The sequence below is a fragment of the Balaenoptera physalus genome (assembly GCF_965194825.1).
Source record: "Balaenoptera physalus genome assembly, chromosome: 19".
NCBI classification, from domain to species: Eukaryota; Metazoa; Chordata; class Mammalia; order Artiodactyla; family Balaenopteridae; genus Balaenoptera; species Balaenoptera physalus.
Genome location: NC_138900.1, coordinates 66,343,791 through 66,369,009, shown reverse-complemented (window position 1 = coordinate 66,369,009; position 25,219 = coordinate 66,343,791). Strand labels below are relative to the sequence as shown.

Genomic DNA, 25,219 nt, shown 5'->3' with positions numbered 1-25,219 from the left:
CAACATTGCACACCCACGTGCACAGCAGCATTAGTCACAATAGCCAAAGACAATGTGGTCTATCCAAACAATGAAACATTATTCAGCCTTCAAACAGACGGCAGTTCAGCAATTTGCTACAATGTGGATGAACCTTGAGGACACTCTGCTAGGTGAAATAAACCGGTCACAAAAGGACACACACTATTTGATTTCACTTATATGAGATACCTAGGAGTCAAACTCAGAGACACTGAAAGTAGATGGTGGGGCTGGGGCAGGGGGAGGGGAGCAGGGAATTATTGCGTAATGGGTAGAGTTTCTGTCTGCAGTGACGGGAAAGTCTTGAAAATAGATAGAGGTGATGGTTATACGACATTATGAGTATGACTAATGCCACTGAACTGTGCACCGAAAAATGGTTCAAGTGGCAAGTTTTATGTTATCTATGTATCTTTTTAAAAAAAATAAATTTATTTATTTATTTTATTTTACTTTTGTCTGCGTTGGGTCTTCGCTGCTACACGCGGGCTTTCTCTAGTTGTGGCGAGCGGGGGCTACTCTTTGTTGCGGTGCACAGTCTTCTCATCGCGGTGGCTTCTCTTGTTGCGGAGCACGGGCTCTAGGCGCACGGGCTTCAGTAGTTGTGGCACGCAGGCTCAGTAGTTGTGGTGCACGGGCTTAGCTGCTCCACGGCATGTGGGATCCTCCCAGACCAGGGCTCGAACCCATGTCCCCTGCGTTGGCAGGCGGATTCTCAACCACTGTGCCACCAGGGAAGTCCAGTTATCTATGTATTTTACCATAATAAAACAAAAGCAGCAGCACTGGGCCCATATTCTTGCTCTACGTATAGGCTGTGTGACTCTCATGGGATGGGTCTAAATTTCTCCTGCCATAGGTAGTTATGCAAATTAAATGACACTCCGCAGGGCGGGGCTCCCCACCCTCTTCCTTCCTCCCACCCCCCCCACCGCCCCAACCTACAGCTTTTCTTGCCTCAGGCTGCAGCTGCCCACGCTGGGGCAGAGACCCAGGGCTTGCACCTGGGGTTGTGAGAAGGAACCTAGACTAGCCTCGGTCCTGGACGGCCCCTCCCCTGCCTGGGGTGGGTGGCCTGCGGGAAGCTGGCCCTTTAAGGCCAGACCCGTCTGTCTGGACAGTGGTCTCCCTGTGGCCAGGGAAAGCTGGGCGTGGGCTGCTGTTGCAGGGACCTCTCACCCCCAGCTTACTGCCACTCCCACTTGTGGGTTGGCGACAGGGCTGTCAGATAAAACACGGGACGCCCAGTTCAATCTGAATTTCACATGAACAACAAGTAATTTTTAGAGACATATGACATGGGACATACTTATACTAGAAATGATCTGACTGATGATCTGAAATTCAAATTTAACTGGGTGTCCCATGTTTATTTGCTGAATGGATCCAGATGCCCCAGCTGGGACCTCCCAAGATGTCACCCTGGGTTTCACTGGTGCCCCCCCGACCAAAGCTGAGGATGCTCCTGCATGAAGAGACTCAGCCCACCGCCCTGCCAGCACCCCTGCATCCCTTCAAGGCAGGCTGGGCTTTCAGCTAAGGACACACAGGAGCTCCACAGACAGCCTGGTGGAGGCTGTGGGTATGGGGGCACGGGGAGGAGTTAGGAGTGGAGCAGACATGGGTTCAATCCCAGCTAGACCCCTTCTGGATCTGTGCCCTTGGGAATATCTGCTTTAACTCTCTGTGCCTCGGTTTCCTCATGTGTAAAACGGGGAAGGTGGCTGTGCTGCTTAAACGCGGTAATCCATGTAATCCGTGTAAAGTGCTGGAAGGTTGTTAATGCTCAGTTACCGGTAACTGATACTCATCATCATCATCAAAACCTTAGGGATAGGACTTCCCTGGTGGCACAGTGGTTAAGAATCCGCCTGCCAATGCAGGGGACACGGGTTCGAGCCCTGGTCTGGGAAGATCCCCCATGCCCGTGTGCCACAACTACTGAGCCTGTGCTCTAGAGCCCGTGAGCCACAACTACTGAGCCTGCCTGCCACAACTACTGAAGCCCGCACGTGTAGAGCCCGTGCTCCACAACAAGAGAAGCCACCGCAATGAGAAGCCCGTGCACCACAACAAACAGTAGCCCCCGCTCGCCGCAACTAGAGAAAGCCCGCGCGCAGCAACAAAGACCCAACGCAGCCAAAAATAAATAAGTAATTAAAAAAAAACAAAAAAAACCCTTAGGGGTGAACAGCATTTTACCCCCCAGGTGAGGAAACTGCGGCTCAGAGAGCGGCCAGGAAGCCAAAGGGGCGGGATTCAAACCCAGGGCTCGCGGTCCTCCCCGTACCCGGGCTCTGCACCCAGTGAGCTCCTGCCCACCTCGTCCCGAGGGTGCCAGGCTGGGAGCCACAGCTGGCATCCTGCGAGGTGCGGCGGACCCCACCCCTGAGAAAATGAGAGCCCACGTTCCCTCCGTCAGATAAAGGGGTGATCACGGGGAGGTGCTGGGAAGCAGGCCACCCCGTGCCCAATCACGGAATCCACACCACGTCCCTACAGGCTGGACAGCGTCGTTCCCACCTTCCAGACGCGAACGCAGAGTCTATCACATACATGGAGACAAAGGCAAACACCAGCTTTCTCTGAGAGATGCAGCAGGCAGAACAAGGGTCCCAGGTGGGGGCTGGAGCCTCCCTCCCACTCCGAGCTCCCGGGTCCTGCCACCCTGGCCTTCCACAAGCCTCGACACCGCGCCCTGCAGATCTGAGTGACCAGAACCAACCACGGCCTCCGAGTCTGTCTGTTTCCACATCAGCGAAAAGAACTGCTCGGCATATTATTCCTGAATTCCGTGATTCCAGAGGTCCCTGAACAGATTAGCAGAGGCTGGAGAGGGTCAGAAATGTGCACACAAGGTGTGCCCAGACAGGAGCGAATGGTGAGGAAAAGGAGCTAGCTACACAGCCAGCCTTTGCTTCAAAATACATACATCACTCCATGTCCTCAACAGATAGATCCATGGAGACAGAAAGCAGGTTGGCGGCTGCCAGGGGCTGGGGGAGGGGGAACAGGAGTGACCGCTAACGGGGTCAGGGTTTCCTTTTGGGGTGATGAAGATGACGGTCTGGAATTAGATAGAAGTGGTGGTTGCACAACGTTGTGAATGTGCTATCTCCCACCGAGCTGTTCACTTTAAAATGGCCAGTTGTATGTTATGTGAATTTCAGGTCCCTTACAAAAGACAAGCTGGTTAATGGTTGGTACACAAAAATGAATGGAAGCAGCGAGAAATATATAATTTCAAATCCCAAAGCAAGATAGAAGACGAGCTGGTCCAGTTCTAGGCGGTTTGAGAGTAGCGTGAGGGACACAGGGCTTCGAAACAAACTCCTGAGGCCAACGGGGCCCTGCTGGGCCAGCCTGCCTGGCAGTTCTGGAGCCTCGGGACAGTAGAGCTTGCAGCGTGTGAGCCAGAAGTCAGGAGCCCTGAGTCTAGAGCTGGGCCTTTCCACTCACCCACGACCTGGGGGACCTCACTCCACCTCTCAGATCTCAGTTTATTCACCTGTGAAATGGGGGTGATAACTGTACCCACCCCCCAGGCACATAAAGCAGTGGGGCATGGCCTCCTGCACGCGGCATGACGAGGCAGCTGTGCTGTCCTTGCTTGCAGCTTGCAGTTTTATTGTATTTGCACTTTTCCTCCCAGTCAGAACACACCTCTGATTTTAGAGCTGAAGTCAGTAAGAAAAATGGATTTTGATATTACAGAAATACGCTCCAGATCAGCTCTGCTGTGACTTGCCGGCGTAGCTGGGCCCCGCCGCTTGATAGCAAAGGGCTGGTACAGAGCAGGAGAAAGAACGCAGGCCCTCAGCAAGGAGACAGCTTCTCCCAAAGGGAGGCTCTGAGCCAGCCTCCAATGGGCCAGAGTCTTTTCTCCTCCCCTCTTTCTTTCTTGTTCGGGGCCACCAGACAAAGGGTTGAATTCAAGGCCCTGATTCCCCATGGTGGTTCCATTGAATCCGGCTGGTTATTTGCAAAAGACTAAATCCACTGTTTTGTTTTATACCCCAAGCAGCTTGTATGTGGAAAGACAGAAGCCAGCCTTGCGCAAAGAGAAGACTACGCACGGCCCGACAGGGCACCACCCTTGCAGTGCTGTGGGGTCTGTCCGGGCTGGTGCAGCCCCCAGGGCAGGGGCAACTTCCTGTCTGCACTCTGCACCCCGCCGACCCCGGGCCCCGCAGCCGTGGCTGCCCCTCTCAGGGAGACGCCCAGATGCAGACAGATCATCAAGGGGGCACCCCTCCTTCTTTCCAGGTAAGCTTGGGAGGGCAGGGTTGCACGCAGGTGACCCTCTCAGGGACTCTGCCACTTCCACTGCCACCTCACGTGCCCATCGCCATGAAGATGAGGGACGACCCCTCTGTCCCCATCACCCGGAACCCAGAATCAGGAGATCTGAGTGGGCCTTAGGGAGGCCCAACCTCCCTAAACATGGCCTGTAAGATGCCAACTGGAGTGACCCAGGCACGTAGGGAAGAGCAAATGAGATGTGACCACCAGTGGGTCTCAGGCTTGGTGGTGGCAGTGTCCCTGATCGCAGGGCGAGTTAACACCCCCCCGAACTCCTGACCCAGCCGGGTGGGCATGGCCAGAGCCTCTGCATTCCTGACAAGCTCCCCGGTGAGGCCAACACTGTGCTCGGGGACCCACGCTGAGGGTCTCCGAGACCATCACTCCAGGCACACTGTGGGCACCGGCGCCGTCTGGCTCAGGACACCACCAGGTCCAAGTCCGAAAGCCGACTCCGCCCTGCGCCCCTCAGCCAGCGGAGATCTGGGCCTCGACCCCTGCAGCCGGCATCCTGGGCAGTGTGGACAGTTGGCTCTAGCCAAGTCCCTCGTGCCTCCCCAGGGCCCCGCACGCCTCTCGCACGCTTTTATTTTCTTCCTCTGAAGCCCCCGCCCGCCCGCTGAAGTTATTCCAACGCGTTCACCACAGAGCCCAGGGGACCAGCCTGGGGACAATGCAGCCTCTGCCATACGTCCCAGAGAGGGCCAGGTCAGTGTGGCCAGATGCGGTGACCTCCAGAGAGCAAGCCCTGGACGGGGGAGCTCTTCCTGGGAGCGGCTTGGAGCCCGCAGCAGACGGGGGCTCAGGCTGGAGGTGGCTGAACCACCCCTTCTCCTGGTTGCCCCACACGGCGCTCACACGCCCAGGTGCCGATGCCATGGCCCCAAGTCTTCCCGTCCAGAAACCTCCCACCCAACTGGATTGAGCTGGCTTGGCCTGGGGGCACAGACGACTAGGCCCTGGTCAGACTCTGCCCCTGGCCAGCATGTTCTCCCCCCGGGTCGCTGGGACCCTGACAAGGTGATGCCATTGGACTCCCAGGAGGGAGGAGGTGAAGCTCACGTGACTACTACCTGCCCGAAGATGCAGAGAAAGAAATGAGAGAGGAGCCGCGGACAGAAGCAGCTGGGCCTCCTCCCTCAGCAAGGACAAGGTCGCTGCTCCTCGGCTCCTGGCACCCGATACACCCCTCCCTCCTTCCCTGAACCCATCTGTCACTTGACGGCTGCTTCTGGGCATGTATGTACCCATATGAACTGAAAGCAGGGTCTCAAGAAGATACTTGTACACCCACGTTCACAGCAGCATTACTCAAAATAGCCAAGAGGTGGAAGCAACCCAAGCGTCCATCAACAGATGATGGATAAACCAAATGCGGTCCATCCACACAATGGAATATCACTCAGCCTTAAAAAGGAGGAGGGGGCTTCCCTGGTGGCGCGATGGTTGAGAATCCACCTGCCAACACAGGGGACACGCGTTCGAGCCCTGGTCCGGGAAGATCCCACATGCCGCAGAGCAACTAAGCCCGTGCGCCACAGCTACTGAGCCTGCGCTCTAGAGCCCGCGAGCCACAACTACTGAAGCCCGTGCACCACAACTGCTGAAGGCTGCGCGCCTAGAGCCTGTGCTCCGCAACAAGAGAAGCCACTGCAATGAGAAGTCCGCATGCCACAACGAAGAGTAGCCCCCGCTCACTGCAACTAGAGAAAGCCCAACGAAGACCCAATGCAGCCAAAAATAAAAATAAATTAAATAAATAAAAAATTTTTTTTAAAAAGGGAGGAGATTCTGACACAGGCTACAACCTGGATGAAACTTGAAGACCTTATGCTAAGTGAGATTAAGTCAGTCATAAAACGACAGATACTGTATGATTCTACAGATGAGATTCTTGGAGTAGTTAAAAATCGGACAGAAAGCACAATGGTGGGTGCTGGGGGGCAGGGCGGTTATTGTTTAACGGGTGTGGAGAGGTACAGTTTTACAAGATGAAAAGCTTTCTGGAGATGGATGGTGGTGATGGTGGTTGCACAACATTATAAATATACTGAATATCAGTGAGCCACATACTTAAAAACAGTTAATAAGTATTATGTTACGTGTATTTTACCATATTTAAAAAAATGAGGCCATGGTGGGGGGGGGGTGGGAAAGCTTAATCCAGTATGACTGGTGTTCCTGTAAGTGACACCAGGAGTGCACTCAGAGGGACATTCACGTGCAGAAGCAGCAAGAGGGCGGCCGTCTGCAAGCCAAGGAGAGAGGCCTCAGAAGAGCCCGAACCCAGCCTCCAGAGCTGCTAGAGAATAAGTAGCTGCTGGTTAAGCCCCCCGTCTGTGACATTCTGTTATGGCAGCCCTAGAAAACTAATACAGGATTCTCAGTCTCTAGCCAGGCGACCTACCAACTACATAAATAAGAACTAAAAGTTAGGAGAACAAATCTAGAGAAAAGATAGAAAGCCAGGTGCCGAGAACATATCAACCATGAATTAAAAAGAGAGCCTTCTCCCCTCCTGCATGACACAGGAAGTTTCTGTGTGAACCAGGAAACCATGCCCCAGGGGACCCAGGCAGGTGAAGAGCATGGGGGGAGGCATGGGACCAGACCCGGGACTATTAGGAGGAAGTCTTCATTCTGAACAGAGACCCTGCCCGCTTCCCCAGCCCACCCAGGTGCTGGCGGCTGGAATTCCTACACCCAGGCAAGATGGGGAGAATTTCTCTGGAGAAACAGGATCAGGCCAGCAGTGAAGCCTGCACAGAACTTTCAGTCAGCTTTTTGGTACCTTACTGCAATAAGTGAACAGCCCAGGGTCATCAGACACTTGGAGAAAGCCTCCAAGAAAGAGACCAAAACATACAAATAAATGTGGAAAAAATTGGAGGGAATCATGAAAAATGCAGGGTGTGGAAGACATAGATGCCAAACATTAAATCCTCATAGAGATAAGGTAGTGTATCCTCAAAATGAGAATCAAAGGCAATAAAAAAGGAAAAAAAAAGAAAAAGAGCTCCTGGAAGTTAAAAGTGTGATGGTTAAAATAAAAATTTTGATAAGTGAGTTGTAAGATAAATCCAAGGAAACCTTTCAGAAACTAGAACAAAAAGAGGTGGGCAAAGTAGTGAGAAATAGTGAGAAGAAAATTAGAGTCATTCATGAGTCATCCAGAAGGCCCGAAATCTATAAATTAGGAGTTCCAGAAAGCAAGGAAGGAAAATTACCAAAGATGTAAAATGGGAAAGCATCCCAGAATTGAAGGATGTGAGCGTCCAGGCTGAAGGGGCTCACAGACACCCTGCACGATGAAGGAAAGATTCTCATACAAAGTCATGAGAAACTTCAGAACCTCAGTGAGCAAAAATCCCAAATGCTTCCAGAGAAGACAGACTTCACACGAAGGACTGAGAGTCAGCAGGGCATGAGACCTCTTGACAGCCACACCGAGACCTAGACCTCAGGGGGAAATGGCCCCCATCCAAATTCTGAACAAAAATGACTTTCAATCTAGAATTACATATACAACCAATTTATCAAGTCATTAAGCCACAAAAACTATCTTCCATGCATCCTTTCTCAGGAAGCTACTGCAGGATGTACTCCACCAAAATAAGGGAGAAAATCACAGAAGAGGAAAGACATGGGCGGGGGGGGTTGTCCAACAAACATGAGGTGGCAAAGGGAATTTCCAGGAGCAATTTTGTATATGTTTACACAAAAATACCACGGATTTGAACTGTAAGGGTCCACTTACACATGGATTTTTTCCATAGTAAAGACTACAGTACTACATGACTCATGGTTGAATCCACAGATGTATCCACAGATACAGTAGAACCGCACATACTCAGGGCTGACCATCAATTACACATGGATTTTCAAATGCATGGAGGGTCGGAGCCCCTAATCCCAACACCAGTCAAGGGTCAACTGTATATAGCTTCCAGCAAACACTGAAGGAAAATACATAAATCTAAAAAATGTGTATATACTGTATATATAGAGAGAGAATCTGGTGGATGTTTCATGCAAAACGCAGCATTGAGAGATATTTTTCTGAGCATTTGGAAGTTGGGCAACGAATTAACCACTGTTTTAAAGAGAACTATGTATTTGAAAAAATGAGGTGATTACTAACTCAAGCTGCACGTGTAAAGTATCAATACTTGCGTGTATACAGAATCAGTGCATTGCTTGCCTCAGCAGTAAGCAATACTCTAGTCTTTTAATAATGAGAGCTATGGATTTAACAGAAGAATTGACCTAACAATGCTGGAATGGTTAAGAAAGGGAAGAGAAAGGTGGTTCTAAAAGACTGAGAATCTTCACCTACCATAGTAGGAAGTCAGTACATAACAGCTAAAAGTGATCGTAAACCAAGAAAGCAGTAAGCACACAGATGTAGAAACTTGGAGTTAAGTCTCTGAAGACACAGCTGAAGGAGTTTAAAGTTGTAGTTCTGGAAGCAGTAGAGGGAGGGGGCTTTGTTCTAAACACTGCTGTTTTTAGCATTAATTGACATCTTAAACTGTGGGCACATCATCTTGATAAAAATTAAAAATTTTCAAGAGGGATGGGAAGAAACACTTTCATGAGAAAATTCTCACAATAGTGATGTTATGCTTGCTTTTCCAGCTGTAGCAACTAAGACTCAGGATTTGTGCATCATGGGGGCCGGGGGCCGAACCCAGGTGTTGGGGGAAAGCCCTGCTCCTCACAGAGGATGCTGGCCTGGTAGATGCCCAGCCCGAGTATTTAGCAGGTTGGTGGCAAAGCCAGAAAGGGGGCCCAAGTGGCAGGTCGGTGGCCTTCTTGGGGGGACGGAGGGGACAAGCTTCCCTGAGAAGGCATCAGACATGTCAGATTGGAGGCAGGAAAGTGACCGGAGAGGCCATGAGCATCGCACGCAGATGATGGCCATTCCCGCGCTGAGACCAGGTCACCAGCCAGGAAGCCACCCCAAAGCCAGGAGGGGTCGAGAGCAAAAGCAGACACCATGGAGACCAGCAAATACGAGCCCCACGTTCATCCTTGTGCTGCCCAGAGGGGAGGGGATTCAGGCACAGCTGGCCTCAAACCAGGGAGCCACCCAGGTATGCCCACCTCCACGGTGGCATTCCGCTCTCCTCATCCGTTCATCCTGGGAAGGTTTAGTGGGGTTTTTTTTTTTTTTTTTTTTTTTAAGATTAGACTTTATAGCTTTAGGTTTACAGAAAAACTGAGTGCAAGTACAGACACACATGAGTGCGGTGCATTTGTTACAGTCGATAAGCCAACGCTGATACCTCATCACCCCTGGTGTTGCCCATCCTGTGATTCTGGACAAATGTAATGACCTGTACCTACCATGACTGTGTCACACAGAATAGTTTCACCGCCCTACAAATCCTCTGCACTCCACCTATTCATCCTTCCTTCCCCCAACCCCTGGCGACCAGTGTTCTTTTACTGTCTCCATAGTTTTGCCTTTTCCAGAAAGTCGTAGAGTTGGGCTCATACAGTATGAAGCCTTGTCAGGTTGGCGTCTTTGACTCTGTAGTGCGCACTTAAGGCCTCCGCGTCTTCTGCGGACCTGAACCATACTGTCATCCACGCATACTCAAGAGCATCTTTGTTGCTTAAGTTTTGGTGATTATGAATAAAGGGAAGGTCTTTTCCACATCAGAAAAAAAAAAAAAAAGAGACGGACCTAACTTCCAAAGAATGAACCCTGTTAAGTTTATCTTGAGAATTTCCCCACGCTGGCTGCCTTCTCAGTTGCAGGCACCCGGAAAACCTTCCAGGGCAGCGCAATCAGAAACCACGGCCACGGTGTCCAGGGACACCATCGGCTGACATCTGCTGAGCTCTCACCATCCACGGAGGGCCAGGAGCTGTCATCACAACAGGGGGCTCAGAGAGGTAAGGTGACTTGTCCAAGGCCACACAGCAGGAAGGGGCGAAGATCTGAACCTCCCCACTAAGCTGTCCCCAGAGCTGGAAGGAGCCACGGGGATGTGGGGGCCAGCCCCAATGCCCCCTGGTCCCCATCAGAGGGGAGGCCCACACCTGGCACCGTCGGCTGATGGGTGCACATCAAGGATGAGTCAGAGAAGTGGCTGGTCTGTAGACCCCAAGTCAGCGTCCTCTCCCCTGGGAGCCTGGTTCCCTCTGAGCTGCACTCCCTGAGGAGACCCCCTCTGCTCGCCTGTCGCCCTGACCTCCCGGGGAGGGCAGAGGCGCCTCTCCCCCCTGCCAAGTGCTCACAGCAGGTCCAAGCCAGTCAGTTCCCACAGAGAGCCCATGAGGGAGACACTGTACCCATTTTACAGACAGAAACAAACTGAGGCGTGATGAGGTTAAGTCACTTGCCCAAAGTCCTGACGGAAGCGGCTCAGCTAGGACCCCCGCCATGTGTGCCAGATTCCCAGGCCCACGTTTGGGACTATCCCTCTCCACTGCCCACCGAAAAACAGAGGGGTCAGCACCCAAGAACACAGCCTGCAGTTCCAACTACACCAGGTCCCGCTGGCCTGGGGGTCCTCACTCAGAATGGCAGGGTGACTCATCCTGAAGGAGGGTCCCTTCAGGACGCAGCTCTGCACCCAACACCCAGGAGCTGGCCCCGGGCGTCGGGAGAACCTTGGGTTTTGCTCAGAGGAGGCCAGCTGCTGCTTTGGACCCCACTCATGTCAAGCACTGTCTTCTCTCTGGTGTGAACGGTTTCGAGGTGCAGGCTCTGGAGACCTGGGCATCCTTCCCTCCAGCTTCCAAGTTTCAGTCCTATATCCTGTCGGGCCTCAATGAGCAGGGACCACCCTTGTTCACCCTTCATGCCCCTCCCTCTGGGCCTGAACAGGGGAGTCAGGAATAGAACGCAGGGTTCCCAATGCCGCCATCCGGGGAGCACGCTTCCCGGACCCATCCTCCCCTCTCTGGTCACCCAGAGGGCGCTGAGGCTCAGCTGCCCGAGGCCCGCGGCGCTGGCCTCTCACAGGCCAGAGGTTCATGGACATAACTGTGAAGTGGGGCAGCAGGGGGTGTAGGGCAGGGATGGGAGGAAGAATCGAGGGAGCCCCCTCACGGGAGAGGGTGCTTGACCAGAGTGGCCGGAAGTCAGGCAGGTCTGAGCTCAGATCCTGGACAGGTGACCTGACCCGAGCCTCTACTTCCCTATCTGCAAAATGGGGGTCAAAGTTACTTCTCTCTCGGAGCCACAGAAGAGGAGCACAGCCTGGGGGCGAAGAGCCAGGAGCTGGGGTCAGACCGACACTGCACTGCCTTCAGAGCTGGCCCGAGTCACCTAACTTTGCTGGGTCTCCGTGTCCCCGTCTGTGAAGAGTGACAGTGACAATATCCACCCCGTGGGACGCTCGTGGGGAGTAAGAGGGTTCACACTTGCAAAGCACCTCAGGACGGTGCAGGGCACGCGGCAGCCGCGGCGTTAAGTGCATCACATCAGAAGCCGCGACGGTCTAGCCCATGACCGGGCGGAGGACCTGGGGGCCGCGATGGGCAGGGGTGGCCACGGCTGCTCTGTGCTGCAGCTCTCCGGCAGCGTCGGCCTCACTTGGGACCTCGATGAGATGCAGATTCTCGGGCTCCCCCGGGCCCACTGAAGCAGAAACTCTGGAGGTGGGAGGACCACCGGGGCTGTAACGCCCTCCAGGTGACTCAGATGCCACTCGAGATCAAGAACCCAGGTTGTCCTGTTAGAACCACCCGCAGGACCTTGAAAACTAGTGACTGAGACCCACTCCACCCAGAGACACCGGTTCAGTGGGTCAGAGGTGAGGCCTGAGCAGCGGAGGGTTTTAACAGCTCGCAGGTGATTCTTATTTCAGGACCAACAATCGTTTTCTTTTTTATGGTATGTCTTTTGAGGACCAACGATCTTGTTGCTGAAAAGCTGCCCGACGGTCAAGCTCCCGGCTTCACCCCGGGCAGCAGCCTCTGTCTCACACTCTCTGGGGAGCCCCCGCCGGCTCTTCCCAGGGCAGGCGCGCTATACACACACACCAAACACGCCAGGAAGGCGGCCCAGGCCGCAGGCCAAGCACCCAGGTTAAGACGGAGGATTTGGGCCCAGGTGGGTCACCGAGCCCTCCGAGATGTGACATGAGCTATGAGCCGTTATCGCAGGAAAACACTAACACCCACAACCGCACGCAGGGGTTCCACACCACCGGCCTGCCTGGGCCCCCGTGAGACCCCCCACAGGCCTCAGTTCCTGGAGCACAGGACCCCGGGGGGGAGAGGGGAGGGCTGAGTCCCACGTGGGGCTCCTGCTCCAGGGGACAGGCAGAGGAAGCAAGAGGGGTGGGCAGGACACCCGCCGGACCCCGGGTTCAAGTCCAGCTCCGCCACTAAGCCGTGAGGCCAGGCAAGTTACTTATCTGCCACTTCCACGTCTGTAAAATGGGGGTAAAACAGCTCCTAACACGCTGGGCTGCAGCTCCTAACCGACCGGGTACCAGCACCGGGAGCAGCTCCAGCCTGGCATGAACGCCAGGCGCCTGTGAGCTCTTTTATCCCCGAGGAGGCCGCCCAGGTGCGTGTTATAGCTCCACGGAGGCCGCCGAGGTGCCTGAGCCGTCCCCTCGCAGTCCTTCCCCCCGCAGCCCTTCCCCCAGGTGCCTGATACATCCCCCCGCAGCCTTTCCCCCAGGTGCCTGAGCCGTCCCCCCGCAGCCCTTCCCCCAGGTGCCTGAGCCGTCCCCCCGCAGCCCTTCCCCCAGGTGCCTGATGCATCCCCATGGAGCCCCCTCCCAGGTGCCTGATGCGTCCTCGGGTCTCTGTATCTCCTTATGGACGCCCTCCCCCCCAAGTCCACCCTCTCTGAGAAGAATGACAGCGTGCCTGGGGACCAGCTGGTCCTGCACCGCCTCTTTTTCCAAAGCCCTGAAACGCAGAGAGCATGATGGCTGGTCACTCTCTTTAAATGCTTTAAATGGGTGAATTGTATGGTGTGTGAACTGTACCTCAAACTATTAAAAACAGAGCCTCAGGTTAGTGGAGCCCCTGCAGTCTGGGCTGCACCTCACCACCTCCCCGAGCGCCCGCTTCCCGCGGCGTGGGGACACCCCCCTACTCTAAATGACTGTTTATCTACCAGGTACCTTCCGAGCGCCAGGGGCTGAGGGTACAGAGAGCAAAAAACCTCCTGGACCCGAGATGTAGGGGGACAGAGAGACACTAGGTGAACCCCACCATGAAGGAAACTAGAGCAGGGCTTGGTGGGAAGGGGCAGGAACGTGGGCAGGGCCACCTGCAGGGGGCGAAACTGAGCAGGTCCTGTGCCCTGCACAGACGGTGTGCTTGAGAAATTAGGAGTTTCTCCAAACATAGACTTCACTGCGTCCAGGAATAAATATCCAGGTTTGGGTGAGGGGTAGAGGGCCTGTAAGGACATCTCAACTTCCAGGAGATTCCTTAAAAAGAAGCTGAATGGAAATGTAAAATGGTGCAGACATTCTGGAAAACAGTCCAGCAGTTCCTCAATTAAACCTAGAGGTCCTGCCTGACCCAGCAATTCCACTCCTCGGTTTATACTCAAAAATGAAAAGAATGAAATGAAAACACACGTCCATACACCAACCTGTACACGAATGTTCACAGCAGTATTGTTCACCACAGCCGAAAGGGGGAAACAACCCAAAGGTCCATCAATGGATGATGGATAAACCAAATGTGGTCCATCCGTATGCTGGGATATTCCTGTCTTAATATTCACATGGCACGTAGTCAAGCTACAACATAGACGAACCTCGAAAACATTACAGGGAGTGAAAGAAGCGACAGTGAAGGATTCCATCTACATGAAACGTCCACGATGGACAGATCCGCAAGACAGAAACCAGATTCGTGGTTGCCGGGGGCTGGGGGAGGGGGAGGGGGGGATGGATGACAGGGCTTCTTTTTGAGGTGATGAAAATGTTCTAAAATTGACTGGTGAGGCTGCACAGCTCTGTGAATATACTAGAAATCACGGAATTGTATGCTTTAAGTGGGTGAATTGTATGGTGTGCGAACTGTACCTCAAACTATTAAAAATAGAGCCTCGGGTTAGTGGAGCCCCTGCAGTCTGAGTGGGCCTGGGGGTGAGGCGGGCCCACCCTTCCTTTGCCCCGGGGAGGGGTCTGGGGGTCTCTGCCCCCTCCTGACAGACATCACAGCTACCCTGACCACCCCAGTGGGGATACCTCCACTTCCTGTGAAGGCCAGAAACAATCCCCACGATTACTGGGCTCCATGGGGACCCCACAGATGAGGACGTCCCAGAAAGACTGCTCTGCAGCCCAGGGGGGACCGCACAGCTGGGGAGTGCTTCCAAGCTGTGCCCTGAACCTCCACAGGACACCCCCAAGTCCACCCAGAGGCCCCGGTGGCCCATGGGGTGGAGAAGGCTCCCGTCAGGACTCCACCCAGGACACGGAGAAGGAGACTCTGATTTCAGACGTGACATTTGCTCCCAAGGGGCGGGGCCGGTGCAGGGGCCCCCCAGCCTGGGGTCTGCGGACTCCCAAGGGTAGGACAGACTTGGGGATTGTGAGGGAAGAAACTACATCCTTATATTCACCAGCCTCCACCTGGGATTGAGGCAGGCAGCAAACCACGGTGGCGTTCGCCAAACCCGTGACCCTGTCACCCATGGAAACAGCACGTCCAGTGAGGGTGGCTGCAGACGCCCTGGGACAGCGTTACACCCAGGCCTGCCAGCCGGAGAGCTGAGAATGAAGCTCACACCCACCCTGCCGGACGCCAGAGCGGCCAGCCGAGGGGTGGACCGGGCCCAGGACACACCGTGCCAGGGCCCCACGCTGCCCCTGCGGCCCCCACGGACGCAGCTCCAAGCTGTGCTGGGCCCAGTGGGGGGACAGCTGGCCCTGCACCCCGCTGCCCCAGGGTAAGGAGGGACATCGCGGGCTCCACAGGCGTCTCTGGAGGGAGCGGCTCTGGGAAGGGACCCCGAGCGCAGAGGGAGGAGCAGGAGGAGCAGGAGGGCCGACACGGGGCCCACGGGCCAGCAGACCTCGCTGCCCTCCACCAGCCAGAATGACTCAACGTTCAGGGGGCCTGGGGAAGGGCAGGGCTCTGGCCAAACTGTCTGCCCCAGCCCCACCCTGACTCCTGGTCAGCCCCGGGGCTGCAGCTGGGCTGGGCATCTCCAGGCGGGCTCTGAGAGAGGGCGGGGACCCTGACTCGAGTCTCTGGGTGCCCCCAGCAGCCCCCTCACCCGGCTCCTTCAGGTCCCAGCACCCCGTGCCTCAGGGAACCTGGCCAGACCCCGCCCCCGTCGCTCCCGCCCAGGGCCCACGCTCCTTCTAGGCCCTGCACGGTCCCCGGCCACACAGGCAGGAGGGCCTGCGCCCCTGGCAGACAGGCCCCTGAGGTTGGGTTTTCCGGAAACTTTCCTCAGCCATCACCCAGGGTCCTTGAGGCACGGCAGCCAGAACAGTGGCTCTGAGGGCAGAAGGTGGCTGGGAGAAGCGGTCCGACGGTGAGAAGACCTGAGGAGTTCCCATCCCTCCCCCAAAAGGCCCCCGGACACCTGGGCACCGGCCTGGCTCCCGGCCGGTCAGGCTATGCTGTCCTTCCGCTGGGCGCAAACAGGACCTCAGACAAGGCTGCTCTGACCACCACGGAGTGACACAGGTCACCCGGCCACCCACACAGTGCCAACCCTCAAGGAGGCCAAAGCACCCTTCACCATTTCAGCTCCATCCTCGCCCCCCTCCGTAGATGAGTCAGACCCCCATCAGAGGACTGCCCCCCTTTCCGACAGCACCCACTCCAGCGTGAACCCCCTTCCTCAGACCCTCCCCAAACGGCCCGCCCAAAGGCCACTCCCACAGCAGGCTCTTTCTAACACCCTCTCGCTCCAGGGCTCCCCACTGATCCAAGCAGGTGCTCCTGGGGGGCTGGCCTCTGCGCCCTGAGGGAGTTCTGGGCGTTTCCACAGGAACTCCTCCCTGCTGGCCACTGTGGGTGGGCGGGGAGGCTTGGAGGCAGGTCTGCCTTGACAACTTGACAGGACTCAGAAGCCCCCAGGCTGGCCCTGCCTGGCTCCGGCTCCGAATCAGCCCTGACAACCCTCCCGCAGCTGGCTGGGCAGGGGGCTTGGGCCTGGGCCCCTCCTGCAGGACGACGCAGGGGGCGTCTCCCAGCAGATGGAGAGCTGTCCCCAGGCTGGGGGTCCTGCTCCATGGGCAGCTGAGGCAGACCCGCATTTTCATCTCAGGACTTTGGGCCAAACCGAGAGCAGGTCAAGTGGGATCGAGCCCTGGGCTGCCGGGTGAATGGGCAGCGTTGCCGGGCATCACCTAGAGACCCCCATGCCCTGGGGACCCACTTCTACTTAGCGCCCCTCACCGTCCCGAGACGGGGGCACAGGGCTGGACGCTGGGCAGGGGTTCCTGCCTGGGGCACAGGAACAGCCGGGGTGGCCCTGCTCTGGGTGGGTTCGGGCCGCTCTGGGCTAGAGGACAGCCATCCTCAGGGGCTGCTGCTGGGACTTTATGGGAAGGTGTGTGGAAGGGGCTGGGCTCTGGGCTTAGAAACAAGGGGCGGAGTGAGAAATAACACACGTGTGCCCCTGACAGCAAGGAAGGGCTCATTCTCCCTCCCCTCCCCCCCATAACCCACCCCCAACTCTGCCTCTTCCTCCCCAGCCCTGCCTCTCCCCGTCCCTGTCTCTGTCTCTCTCCCTCCTGTCTCTGTCTCCTCTGTCTCTGTCTCTGTCCCCTGCCCTCCCTCTCCATCTCTCCACTAACACTCCTGTCCTTTCCTCCTCCTGCTTGGCCTCGAGCTAGCAGGACACTCTGCGCCTGTCAATTCACGGTCACTGTCAACACGGCAGTCTGGATCCAGCCCCGAGAAAACCCTGACTTCTGCTATATTTCTGCCGCATTCTCTCGGGGACCCGCGATTAATTTCTTCCACACTGAGCCCTGCACGGTGGACACAGCCGCTGTCCGGGCAGCGTGGCACACCAGGGCCCAGGGAGACTCCGGCCCAGCTGTTGCCTGGGACCTCGGTCCCTGGTGGGTTACCTCCTGGCTCTTGTTTCTCCGGACAATCAGGTTGGTTCTGTGCAGACCCAAAGGGTCAGGCCGTGGCCCCCACGGCCCGGGGGGGCTAGTCCCCAGACATGGCCCCTTGTGCTCTGACCTCAGCCATGCTTGTCCCCCCGTGCTTCCGGGACGGCCCTGTTCCCTCTGCCTCTGGGTGCTTAAAAATGCTCCTCCTGGAGCGCCTCGGACACCCGCCTCACTCCTGCCATCCTCGGGTCTCTGCAGGAAAGTCGCTCCCCTAGAAGGCTTTCCCAGATGCCCCAGACACCCGCCAGCCCCAAGCTGTTAGCCTGGGCCCAGCTTCCTCCATCCCATCAGTGTTACATGTAAACGACTCACTGACACGGTCCCCAGCCTGTGCAAATGCACGCACCGCCCTGGGGCTCTTGGTTCCCTGATCTCCCTGGGGCCAGCTCATTGTCCGGCACAGTCCATGCTCAATAAATACCTGTGTGGGTCCCAGCTTCCCTGCAGATACCACTGCTGTTCTCTTGCTGCTGGTAAAACAGACCCTAAATGCAGCCCATCAAAGCCACCTCATTGAGAACTGGACAGGACCACCTGGCCGCTTAGCTGGTGGGCTGAGGTCCCGACATTTACTGAGCCCCTGCTGTGTGCCTGGCACCGTGCTAGGTACTCTGGGGGCAAGAGAAAGGCACCCACGATTTATTTCAAGGAATCCACCATCCAATGGGGGGGGCAGCATGTCCACGGGCACCCTGGGGATGGCTAGGAGTCAGGCACTGCAGTTTAAGTCACCGTGGTTATCTACAATACATAGAAAAGCTTCAGAACTCAACAGTAAGAGGACAAATAACACAATCTTTATGTGGGCAAGGACCTGAACAGACATTTCTCCAAAAGCACACAAATGGCCAAGAAGCGCATGAAAAGATGCTCAATATCATTGGTTATTAGGGAAACGCAAATTGAAACCACAGTGAGATACTACTTCACACCCACCAGGATGGCTGTAATCAAAAAGGCAGATAATAACAGGTGTGGAGAGGATGTGGAGAAACTGGAGCCCTCAAACCATGTTGATGGGACTGTAAAACGGCGCAGCTGCTCTGGAAAAGAGGCCGGCAGCTCCTCAAAAGGTGAAACACAAGAGTCACAATATGACCCCGCAATTCCACTCGTGGGTATTTACCCAAGAGAACGGAAAACATATTTCCACACAAAACTGTGTCCACAAATGTTCACAGCAGCACTATTCACGAGAGTCAAAAGGTGGAACCACCCCAAACGTCCATCAACGAATGGATGGCTAAACAAACTGAGGTCTATCCCTATAGTGGAATGTTATTCAGTCTTAAAAACGAATGAAGTTCTGATACATGGGACGTGGATGAACCTTGAAGACACTGAGTGAAAGAAGCCAGACAAGGAAGACCACATAATGTAGGATTTCATCTATTTGACATGTCCAGAAGAGGCAAATCCAGAGAAAGAGAGCAAATTAGGGGTTGTCAAGGTCAGGGCGGGGGAGGGGCAATGGGGAGTGACTGCTTAATGCATAACGAGGTTTCTCTTGTGGGTGACAAAAAAAAAAGTTCTAAAACTAGGTTGTGGTGATAGCTGCACAACCTTGTGAACTTCTAAAAGCAGCGAATTGTACACTTTAAAAGGATGGATTTTGGGGCTTCCCTGGTGGCGCAGTGGTTGAGAATCTGCCTGCCAATGCAGGGGACATGGGTTCGAGCCCTGGTCCAGGAGGATCCCACGTGTCGCGGAGCAGCTGGGCCCGTGAGCCACAATTACTAAGCCTGCGTGTCTGGAGCCTGTGCTCCGCAACAAGAGAGGCCGCGATAGTGAGAGGCCCGCGCACCGCGATGAAGAGTGGCCCCCGCTTGCCGCAACTGGAGAAAGCCCTCGCACAGAAACGAAGACCCAACACAGCCATAAATAAATAAATTAAAATTTAAAAAAAAAAAAAAGGATGGATTTTATGTAAATTATGTCTCAGTAAAACAATACCATTTGTCTTCTCCCAGGGTGCAGGCTTGATACCACCTCCAGGATGTAGTAAGGATAGGTGGGGAAAACAGGAAGCGTGGAACCGGAACTACCATCCACCACTGGCGTCTGTAAATGGTTTACGACAGTAATACGAGCTTATTTATGGAGCATCTGTGCAAACCAGGCGCCAGCTCAGAAATCTTCGCCTGGGCTCGCATACAACGCTCAAGATGCCCCACGCAGGCTCGTAACCAAGGATCTGGGGTCTGAACTCAGCCCTGTGCTGTGTGATTCTGTGGCTTCCAGAACCCAAATCTCCCACATGACTTTGGCAAGTCGCTCTATCCCCTGGCCTTGGTTTCCTCGTCTGTAAAATGGGCACAGTAACTGTGTGGGCCTGGCCTCACGGGGTGTGGGGCAATCAGATGTCCTAACGGACGAAAATGCTGGCCACGTGGCCGGGACAAGTGAGGGCTGGGTCCCCATCCCGTCTCTGCTCCTGCTGTCCCACCCCCACCCCCTGGGCCTGTCTCCACCCTCCTCCCCTCCCTGCCCTCCTCCTCCTCAGCCGATTCTGAGTCCTGGGGCCCCTCCAGGGACAACCTCTCTCCAGCCTTTTGCTACCGCCTCCCAGAGTATGATGCCCCATTGAGATCCAGACTCACAACCTCCACCGCAGCCTCGCCATCCTCACCTGGCTCCACACCCACCTGGCTCCACACCCACCCCTCCCCCAGGGGCCCCTCTGTCCCTGGTGCCTGGGTGCTGACCGTCCGGACTCTGCCCGCCTGCTCTGCTCACCTCTGAACTCTCAGGGTTCTGGTTCTCCCCAGCCCACTGTCCCCACCTGGACCCAGGCCATCATCCCTTCCCCCCTGGACACCTGCACCGCCTCCCAGGGGCCCCCAGCTTCCTCTCTGGCCCCCCTTTCCTTCCCCACCCGGCAGCCAGAGTGATTATCCAAACACAACCGTACAACTGCCACACGGCCCAGCAAACGTACTCCTGGGCATTTATCCCAGAGAAATGAAGACTCAGGTTCACACAAAGCCTCTACGTCAAAGTTAGCAGCGGCGGGTATTCACAGCAGCCCCACGCGGGAATTACCCCAGACGGCCCTGGACGGTGACGGGGCAGCGCTCCATCCACTCTGGAACACAGCTAGCAGTGAAAGGAACCAACTGTCGACGGGAACAATGGCCTGGACGGTCTCCAGAGAACCACGGCGAGTGGCAAAGGCTGCTCCCAGAAGGCCACATTTGTAGAACACTCTTGAAATGAGAAATGGAGAGCACATCAGTGGTTGCCGGAGGCTGAGGAGACACAGGGGTGAGGGGGGAGTGGGTGTGGCCATGGAAGGAGGACCGGGGGTCCCTGTGGTGATGGGATATTCTGTATCGGACTGTATCAACGTTGGCATTCGGGCTATAACACTGTACCAGAGTTTTGCAAGATGTTACCCTTGGGGCGGACACGGTGGAGGGCTCGGGGATGTCCCTGTGTTATTCTTACAACTGGACGTGAATCTACAACTATCTGGAAACAAAACGTTTAATTACAAAAGGACAAACATCAGATCGCATTGCTGTCCTGCTTAAGCCTTTCAGAGCCCTTCCCTGGCCTCTGGACAAAACCCACGTCCTTCCCATGGCCCGGAAGCTGTGCTCAGACCCCTCACCCTCTGCCCTCACTCGGCTGCAGCCCACGCCTCTGCCTCTGGGCCTTTGCACGTGTTGCTCTCCCCACCTGCTCGTTCTCCCGCTCTCCACACGACTGCCCCTTCACATCCTCAGCTCTCTGCTGGTGTGTCATTCATTCATCGTCCAACCATGGTCCCCCGAGCCTCCCCCTGCTGCAGGCGCTGCGGCCGTACCGGGGGCCACAGTCAGGAACCTGACAGACCGGCCTCTGCCCTCTGGAGCGTGGGGGCCACGGGAGCCAGCGCACAGGCGTGTGTGCACATGGAGGGCCCAGAGGGGCCAGCAGGGGGGCTCCACGCCTGGCAAAGCCACAGACCCCACACCGTCCTCACCAAAGTGGACTTCAACCACTGCAGCTACGTCTCTGAACTCAGCAGTAAGCAGCCCAATGGCCAGGGGTGGGGCCGTGAAAAGGCTATGCACACAGGTTGGCCGCACGGCCCACAGCCCCTTGGCTTCGCTCCTACCTCCAGCCTCCGACAGAGCCTGCCCGGGTTTGTGACACCGGCCTGCCAGGTGAGATCCCGCCTGGTACTCCTGGGGGGGGTCCCCTGGCCTCCCTTGGTTCCTGAAACCCCCCCCACTGAAAACCCTCCCAGCCTCCCCAGGGTGCGGCTGCCGCCCAGCCCCCCTGGAAATGCCTCCCCTCCCCCATCTGCCGTCCTCAGCCCTGATGCAGAGGCTGGCTCGCGGGGTGGGGGTGGGGGGGGACAGGTGCTTCTCAAGGCGTGGTCCCCGGGACCGCCTGCGTCAGGTGGCCCCACGGCAGGCCCCTGGGCTCTCCCCTGGGAGCCTGTCCAGGTGGCCGGGGTTAGGCGAGCAGCCCAGAGGCTGCAAGGGCAGCCCTGTTTCAGCATTTCCCGTCTCCACTGCCCGCCTGAGCCTCAGCTCCCCACCTGTAAAACGGGGGAGTCACGCTTCTCTCACAGGGAGACCACACGAAAGAAGGCTGCGCAGCTCCCAGCTCAAGGCCAGACACTCGCCAGGCCTGAGAGTGACAGCCGTGAGCTGGGGGGAGCAGGACGGGAGGAAGGGCAGAGCGTCAGATGGTGGCGGCAAGGGCGGACCCAGGAGTCCTCCAGGAGAAGCTACGGCGCGCCCTCACAGGAGAGGAGGGACGGGGAGAGGCCCGCTGCCCGCTCCGGGCCTTGGCCTTGCACTCAGGCCTATGGGACGCCGCAGGCCCTCCTTCCACTTCCCGCTGGCTGTGGGATCTCGGCACGTTTGGACAGCCGTGGAGGATGGAAGGGCTCTTATCCGGGGTCCATGCAGAAGTCTCAGGGAGTCTTCGACCCCCAGAGGTGCCCACAAAACATCGCATGAGTACAGGGACTGGCCTGCCTCCTGGGAGAGGACCACAGCTACCAAATGCTCTCAGAGGGGTCTGGGAGACCCCACAAGTTTATGCATGGCTGGGCAAAGGCCCAGCAAAGGCTCAGGTCCAGAAGACTGTGTCATCCTTCCCTTTCTCTGCTTCACTGTTAGACCTTGGGCTCCTCTGGGCCTCAGCTTCCTCAACAGTAAGGTATGGGGTGGGATCAGGGGTGGGCGCTGAAATGATCGCTCCATTGGGAAATGCCATCGCTAGGTGCCACGGGCGGCTCTGGGCCAGCCGAGGCCCCCTGCCCCCGGCCATGCGACCTCGCCAAGCCACGGAACCCTGCACGCTTTACTTTCTCATCATCCCTTAAATGGCAGCACGTGCTTTACCCCAAAGCACTGATTTAAGGACTAAAAGAAGTAACATCTATGGTAAGTGCACAGCCCAGTACTTGGGACAAAGTGGATGTTAAAAGCAGTGATTATCCTTCTTCCAAAGGAATCTCCTCACTTTCGGATTCTAGTTAACATGTATGCACCTCGGAGCACGTTCAAACCGAAGCCTGTAGGGCATTGTAGCGGGTTGAAGAGTGTCCCCCAAAAGATATGCCCATGTCCTAAACCCTGGTACCTGGGAATGTGCCCTTATTTAGAAAAAGGGTCTCTGCAGATTCAATGAACTTAAAGTTCTTGAGATGAGTTCACGCTGGATTTTGGCTGGGCCCGAAATCCAACGAGAGGCATCCTTACAAGAAACAAAGGGGAGGGACTTCCCTGGTGGCGCAGTAGATAAGACTCCGTGCTCCCAATGGAGGTGGCCCGGGTTCGATCCCTGGTCAGGGAACTAGATCCCACATGCATGCCACAACTGGGAGTTCGCATGCCACAACTGAGGAGCCCACGTGCCACAACTAGGGAGCTGGCGAGCTGCAACTAAGGAGCCCTGGAGCTGCAATTAAGGAGCCCGCCTGCCACAACTAAGACCTAGTGCAACCAAATAAATAAATATTAAAAAAAAAAAAAAGAAACAAAGGGGAGACACAGACACAGAGGAGGAAGCCACTGCTGACAGAGCGGAAACGTAACAGCGCTTACATGTGGTGCCTGGGAACGCTACAGTCTCTCTCATTTTCATGAGCCACTTGGCCCAGAGTTTTAGAAAACTCTGTCCCGAGCAGCGACTCTCAGCCCTGCCTACTTTTATCACATCCCCAAGCCAGATGCCACCGTCCGAGATCCTGGCTGGAGCAGCACTGCGTGGAACCCAGACGGGTCCCTCCCTGAAGCCGTCCCGGTGATTCCGACACGTGGCCGAGGCTGCTCTGGACAAGAGGCCGTCAACCCGAGACACATGTCAGCATCACCTGGACACTTTGAAAAAGAATCTCAACACTCAGGCCACACCCACACCACCTCGTCGGCGTCTCTGGGTGGGGCCCAGGCACTAGCATTTTCCAAAGCACCCAAGATGACTCCGTGAGCAGCCAAGATCGGGACAAGTGTGCTAAAACAGAGCTGCCCGCGTGAGAACCACCCGGGCGTCTTGCAAGCATGCGGATTCTAACCCTGCAGGTCTGCGGGGTGCCTGAGATTCTGCATTTCTAACAGTCTCCAGGGACACCATCCTTGGTGGTCCCACTGTGCAGCCGGGGTTCAGAGGCACTGCCCAGCACTGCGGTTCTAAAGGTGGGGTCCTCGGGCCAGCAGTATCCACATCAACTGAAACTTGTAAGAAATGTAAAGTCTTGGGCGACACCTCAGACCCAGAAATTCAGCGGGGGGCCAGCAATCTGTTTTAGCACACCTCCCAGGCGACTCTCACACACACTCACGTGTGGGACGCACCGGCCTGAGTAACAGACAGTGGCAGGACAGCACCAGCAGCGGAGACTGACCCTCGATTCGTTCAGAGGTCTCCAAAAGCACCAGGGAGCCCTCCCTACATCCCAATCAACACCTCTGACATTCCCGGGAAGGTGGGAGATGGAAATGGAAAGAATTATTATGACTCCATCGCAGAGATGAGAAAACCGAGGCCGAGAACAAGCCTCCTGCAAAGTCAGCAACTTCAGTCGTGGGGTAATGGCCATACTGCCCACTGTCATTCAGACACAGCTCAGGGGCCCCTCCAGGGACGTCTCTGCTGCTCACTCAAGGAAACACACGTCTCTCCCTCCCCTTCTCAGAACTCTCACCTGTGGTACTTCCATTGGGGATGCCCAAAGTCTGGCATAAGAAACCCCTAATTATCTTACATAGTTTAGTTTTGCATACAGGCTACATATTCTTCTTGGTAAAAGTCATGTCCTCCTGTTTCTTGTGTTTTATTTTTCAATTGCTTATTTTTTTCCAACAGCCTACATTACTGCAAACTATGTACTGTATACGTAGTGCTATAGACTGCAGTTTTGTGTACCCCCCCTCCCCACCAAACCATACGTTGAAATCCTAAACCCCAAAGTGATGGGGTTAGGAGGTACAGGCTTTGGGAGGTGATTAGGTCATGAGGGTGGAGCCCTCATGATGGGATTAGTGCCTTTATGAAAGAGACCCCACAGCCTCCTTTGTCCCTCCCCTCACATAAGGACACAGAGAAGGTGGCAGTCTGCAACCCAGAAGGTCCTCACCAAACACCAAATCTGCCAGTGCCTTGATCTGGGACTTCTCAGCCTCCAGAACTGTGAGAAATGAATGTTGTTGTTTAAAACCCCCCAACCCCTGCCCCGTCCATGGTATTCCGTTACAGCAGCCCAAATGAACTAAGACACAGAATCAGGCTCAGCAAAGATTGCCAGGTGGATTCATCAAAAGTGGACCTGAGCTTTTCAGTCTTTATGCCTTGAACATAGTAGGAACTAG

The 25,219-nt window shown here is 55.7% G+C and overlaps 1 protein-coding gene across 3 annotated transcripts in view; it reads right to left on the bottom strand.

Moving 5' to 3' along the window:
- JPH3 (junctophilin 3) overlaps nt 1-25,219 on the bottom strand; it is a 166,113-nt gene that overhangs the window by 48,737 nt on the left and 92,157 nt on the right. The gene's annotated exons all lie outside the window — the stretch shown is intronic.